This window comes from Solanum lycopersicum, chromosome 8 (assembly GCF_036512215.1).
Source record: "Solanum lycopersicum chromosome 8, SLM_r2.1".
NCBI lineage: Eukaryota > Viridiplantae > Streptophyta > Magnoliopsida > Solanales > Solanaceae > Solanum > Solanum lycopersicum.
Genome location: NC_090807.1, coordinates 53,929,794 through 53,936,789, shown reverse-complemented (window position 1 = coordinate 53,936,789; position 6,996 = coordinate 53,929,794).

Below are 6,996 nucleotides of genomic sequence, written 5' to 3'. Positions count from 1 at the left end.
ATTATCTAAATCCTTGTTAAGAAGATGTGAACTTAAAGTTCAAGAGATATTTCATTTGCAAATATTGCAAATAATTTGTCAAATGTATTTGTTGATCAAATATTTTAATTAAACTGCAAATGCTCCAATAAATAGTTCTTGAAGGATAGAGTCTATGGTGCGCTAGAAACGCAATAGACCATCGATTTCAAACGTAAAATTCCTTGAGAAAAGAGATGAACAAATTATCAAAATGATTATGATAATGAGACAAAGGCTTTAAATGAGCACAATGAGATAACACTTCATAAAACCTTGGAAAAAGTTTAGGTACCTGAAAATGATGAAAAATGAAGTGATCTCAATAAGTTATATTGTATTGGAATAAAGTTCAAATGAACCGTTGACGTTTTCTTTGGTATGAACTAGCACTTAATGCTACAAATGGTGATAAGGATCATGAATTCAAATTTGTCATATAATGCTGACAGATAAAAGATTGGCCTAATAAAATGCATTATTCAAGTATATTTTGTTTCACTTAAAAGAATGATGTTTTTTTAACTTATAGTTCATAGATCAAGATATAATGTCAGTGATTACACATGAAACATTAGGCAAAAGTATGAACTAGCACTTAATGCTACAAATGGTGATAAGGATCATGAATTCAAATTTGTCATATAATGCTGACAGATAAAAGATTGGCCTAATAAAATGCATTATTCAAGTATATTTTGTTTCACTAAAAAGAGTGATTTTTTTTTAACTTATAGTTCATAGATCAAGATATAACGTCAGTGATTACACATGAATCATTGGGCGAAAGTATAACCATAAGATATAAAGTGCGATTTGTGCCTTCGGACATAGGATTTTTCCAAAAGTCCTGACATTATTAAATGGAGATATATTCTTCATTAGTGGATGCAATGAAAACTAGTTCCAGTCTCACAATATATGAAATACTTGAATATGTATAATGAATGAATGTTATGTCTAACTAGACGATGAAGATTATATGAAAATTCTTTGAAGAATTTAAAAGGTCTTAAAGCAATTTCATTGAGTATTAGTGATTCTGAACTTTCTTAACACAGAGAAAGAGTTTTTTCAATCTAATAAAAATGATTAGAAAATTTCATGTATTAGTACAATTGATGCATTTACAGATTGTTGTTTATGCAAATGCTATATTATTTTATCTGCATAATGAAAGTTATATAAAGAGATTGTCATATTATCATTCAAGTCATACAAAGAAATTAAGAAAGTAAGTGATTCAACAAACATAGAAGTGTGTGATTTTCTTTGAGAAGAAAAGACAAAGTTCAACAAAATTAAAATGATCAATCTCTAAGTAAAAGATTATTGATTATGTAGATGCAAAATTTGCATAAATCTCTATCACAAATGAGCTATTTGTTTACATGTGGAGCACAAAAATATCCTGACATTCAAATAATCAAACGCTAGTAACCACTTCTTCAAATCATGCAAAAATAATATTAATTTATGCAGAAAGTCGGGAGTGTGTTTGGTTGAAATCATGACCTATCATATTTAGGAAGTATGAGATTTTCTTTTGAAAAGGAATATTCCAGCAACCATATACGAAAATAATATATAGCCCAATTGAAAAGCTGATACAATCAAAGGAGATTGAAAATCATATTTCAACAAAAATTCATTTTTCACATGATCTTCAAAAAAAATGATGAGATAGACAATCAAAATACCCGTTCAAGTGATAATCTTGAAAACTATTCACTAAGGATTGTCAACATCAATATTTAAGAAGAAGTTCTGATATAAAATTGAAATGCATCGTCTCCGAGATTTCAAGTTAAGTTTTCATAAGGGAAAAATATGTGTTGTGCTCTTTTTCTTAACCATGAATTTATCCCAATTTGATTTTCCTTGCAAGGTTTGTAATGAGGCAACATCCTAAACATTTTAAAAGATATATGTACTCTTTTTTTTTCACTAGAATTTTTTCCCATTGGGTTTTTCCTAATATGGTTTCACAAGGCGTATTATCTTTGTACATTCAAGGGAAGTGTTATAAAACAATATAGTGTGGATGTCCATCACACCAGGAAGTTTCTCTCACCAATTATCTACACTAGTTCCCTCGATTATGAAGATAACCTCCACCTTTATGACCATTATTCTGGTAACATTTCACGTCCATAACCTCTTCCATTATATTCATGTTAAATGTCATGTTTATGACTAACCTTTTGTATTCCTCTATGTTACACTATAAATAGAGGAATAGTGATTCATATTATATTGACTTGAAGATTTGGGGAACACTTGAATACATGGAGAATAACAACAACTTTCATCTATTATCTTTATATTACTATTATTTTCATCTTCTATATTTCTTGTCTTATAACATCATGGAGTAATAAGTAATATCCAAACAAGAAATATTAATGATACCTTTACATATATATATATATATATACATATATATATATATATATATATATATTGATTATCTTTATAACTTTAATTTGTTTTACCTAAATTCACATATTGTTTTATTATAATTTCTAAAATTTTCTAGCATTTTAAAAAAATTACAAAAACTATCTATCAGATACATCTCTCTCCTCTGTCAGATAAATCACTATCCTCTCCCGAATACATCTTGATCCCCTGTTGAGTACATCTCTATCGTTTCTTGGATACATATCTCTCCTGTCGGGTACATTTATATTCCCTCTCAAATATAGCTCTTTCCTCTTGGATTCATCCGTGAGCTATGTGTCTGCAAGTCTCCTGAATAGCAATGTATCATGATCGATGTATTCGCATGTCTACTGATAAATCTAAGAAAATTTATTTCTAAGATTTTTTTTTGTAATTTGAAAAAATTAGAGATATAATGTAATTAACTCTTAAAACTATGAAAATTTATGTCATTTTAACTTTAATTTATGTGAAATGTTTTTCTCTGTAATCAATTTCAAAAGAATGATGTATTAATATATTTAATAACATTTTGACTTTAAAATATACATGTTATTCTTAGTAAGAAGGTTTATAGTCATATGAACAACTATGATTTGTTTTAGATCACGAGTTTTAAAAGTATTTTTAAAAAAAAGAACTTCATTTTAAGTCAAATAAACATTTAAATCGAAATGGAGTGAGTACAAATTTTGGTTAATCATTTTTTTTAACTATATTGTTGTTTAACAAAATTTGAAATGAAAATGCTAAACCTTTTACACAATTATGTTTTATAATTTTTTTTTATCAATATCTAGTTGATGATAATCAAAATTTATATATAAATAAGGTAATAAAGTAACTTAATTCTGAAATTCAAGTATTGATATTAATTGAAAAATATTTATTAATAAATTATTAATATTTACTATGCTTCTTACTCTCGACGAATGACACTAATTTATCATTATTCAAGGTTACAAGATCCAATAACACCACTGTATAAATTTTATCCAAAAAAAAAAGATCACGTTCTAACAACATGAACTTTCAAATTTGAGTTATTGTCCTTTTTGCCAATCCAATCTCATGCAACTATTATTAGCCAATCATTGGCAATCATTACTTTCCAAGATTCTTAGGCGTTATTCCAATTGCAACATTCCAGTGATTTACATGCCAAATTTTTAATTCCTAACTATTCAATAAATGCACTAATTACAAGATTTAGGCCTTGTTATCTCGTTTACCTGAAAAAGTTGTGCTCTTGATTCTTGTGACGTTGCTCCTCTCTTTGTGTTTGCAGTTGGAAGTTGCGGTGAATTGTGTTATGTCAATCAGAGATTTTAATCCCTAACTTTCTAATCTTAATTCGATATATGGCCGAGCAATATAGGGTATTAATTATGGACTGCCCATTAACTATCAAATAAATATATAAATTATTTAATAATATCCATCGGTTAGATAATCACAGTTATTGAATAGTTCAAATTTTTCAAATTGACTTTTCCGACTAATCAAAAATGACTCGGATAACTATCGAAGGGATAAAAATGGTAATTTTCAAAAAAGTTTTCAATAATAATCTTGTGGGTCATCACATAAATAAAATTGTATGAGTAGTTATGTTTAAAAAGCAATATATATAATTAAAAAGGAGATTACATACATGGAAATTTTTTGTAAGATCATATTGAATATGTTGCAGTAGTAATGAACATAGATGAACGATTTGAATTGTCAAGAGTATAAACGTAAAAATATTTCTCACATTATTATTATTATTATAATTAAACAAATACAAATTGATTTTAAAAATAAAATAAAATGAATTTGTGGGCCACACATGAAACAATTTTTTTTGTTACTCTTGAAAAGAAAAATTAGATTCTTCTAAAAAACTATTTTGACAATTAATTATATAATTATAAATTTAAAACTTTGCACATAATAATGATTAAAATTACAAAATTATCATTGATCGTCATCATCATGGCTCTTCTACATATATATATATATATATATATATATATATATATATGTATATATATAGATAGATAGATAGATAGATAGATAGAGAGAGAGAGAGGGGTATATCATTAATTATGAGTAGTTTCTAAACAAGAAACTTTAATGATACTACAATAATATATAAATACTCTTATAGTATCATTGATTAATGAGTAATTTTTGAATAAGAAATCTTATTGGCACCACAACAATAAACATATAGTCTTATCGTATAATTTACTAATGAATAATCTTTTAGCAAGAAACATTAATGATATCAATACAATGTACATACACTGATTTAGTATTAGTTAAATGAAATTATTCATCCTAATGATATCAATACAGTATATGATACTGATTTTATTTTATTTAATCGGAAATCAATCTTAAATAATGAGGGTATGAACTGGAACTATTGATGTGTAAATGAGTATTTGAATTACTTGTAAGTTTGGATATAAACATGTTTTTTTCCTTCTTTTTACCACTATTTATTTTTGCTCTATGCCATTGGTTTGGATCTTCTTCTTTTTTAAATAAAAAAAAATTGGAAAAACTACCTACCTATCCATGCTTAACTACCACATATACATATTTTATCCAAAAAAGTTTGTATTTAATTACCCCTTACCTTGTTCCTCAACCATTTTTATTCATGTGATAAATTCATATCAAACTCTACATATGTATCTCAATAATTATGTATCTAGAACAAAAATTTTCTATATCTCAATAATCAGTGATATGTATTAGTTCCACATACTATTGGGGGTTTGTTAAGTGCAGTGGAGCTGAAACATATATGCTAAGTACCAATATCACAACCTCTTTACATAATGTGAGTCATATTTTTTACATAAGTTTCTATATACGCATATTCAACAGGATTTCCTAATCAATATCATTGATGAAATCGAATGTATTATTTCTGTCAATAACCTATTGTAAACAAAAACATAAAATGTCAAAACTTTATCATACTTGCCATAGAATCCATGGAAAGTTATACCAAATTCCAGAAATACTAAAAAAGACTAAGAAAACATTCAAATGTATATGAAAATAAGAAAAATCATCTCTTCATTGGAAAATAACTACAAGTTCGTCGATTGTGACCTTCTTGACCGCACTGTCCACAATAATTCATACTTGATGATATTTTTTCACTCATGTTCTTATGTCTGTTCTTCTTTGGTCTCTGTGGTGGTCGCTTGTATTTAGGTGGCAGAACAACTTCATTTAACAAACTATCAGGTATATTTCAATCTTCTTCATCCGGCAACGGACCAATTGGTATCTCATGTGTACTTATTAGTGTTGATGGCTTGTAGTAGTCTGAGCAGTATGGTTCAAACTCAGTTATACATTTTTTTTTCTTAAAACTGCAACTGCATGTGAACACGGAATCTCGTCTAATTGAAACCTTCCATAATTACACGTTTTACTAATCAAGCAAACAATATATCGTCGTCCATTATCATCAACTCCGTACAATGATTCGGAAGAAGGTCTCACCTGAAAGGTAGCAAAGACAGCAATACGGCTATTATATATGAATTTCATAATATTACAAGCAAAACATTTAAATACATCTTTCATGTATCTAGATATGCTTGAGGTAATGTATCTAAAGTTTATTTAATTCATACACCTCACGCAGTAGTATCATATTTAAAAAAATAGTGTAACAAATAATACTTATCGTCATACGTAATGACTTTGCCTCATTCACAATTAACATCTCTTGGAATCTTCTTCCAAGGGTAGTAAATGTATATGTTGCCTTTTCTCTATTTCTGCAATTCCAAACTCCAATAATTTGCAAACTTGCTTCAAAAAATCAATTATTGGCCGGTAGTTCTCGTGCCTCCACTAAACAGGAATTGATAGATGCTGCGACATTGAATGTCATCATCCTGCCTCTATTTACAGGTGTATATACTCTTGCCATGTTACGGAACCAAGACAACCTATCTTACTAATAATAAGAAAGGGTTAAGGGCCTCCAACGCCTATAAATAGAAGCTTCTTTCACGCTCATCATAAACTTTCCTGAAAGTATGGTATTCCGAAGTCAAGTTTTTCTCACACTTCTCATATCCTGCCAACATAAGATAATCCTTCACTCTATGATCCATATCCTCTATGCCTTTGTTGTTGCATAAAACACGTCGCTAATGTATTTTTGCTCTTCTTGTAATACTTACACACATTCTGTCAAAGATGCCAAACATAAGCATAATGACGCACAGAAGGGTACACTCTACTCACAACCTTTATAATGCTTTTATGACTGATCTAACACAACACACATGTTTTCACGTTTGCCAAAAGCGCCTCTGAAATGCTCAAAAAATCACGTCCAAGAATTGTCATTCTCAAAGTCAATTACTCATAAGCAAGCGGTAGTATACACCCTGTAAAACAAACAGATAAATGATATTGGAGTTATTGTTAAATATTAGTAAATACAATCAAAGACGTATACACATATAAGATATTCATTCTTTTAATAAAATTAACACACCTGCTCCA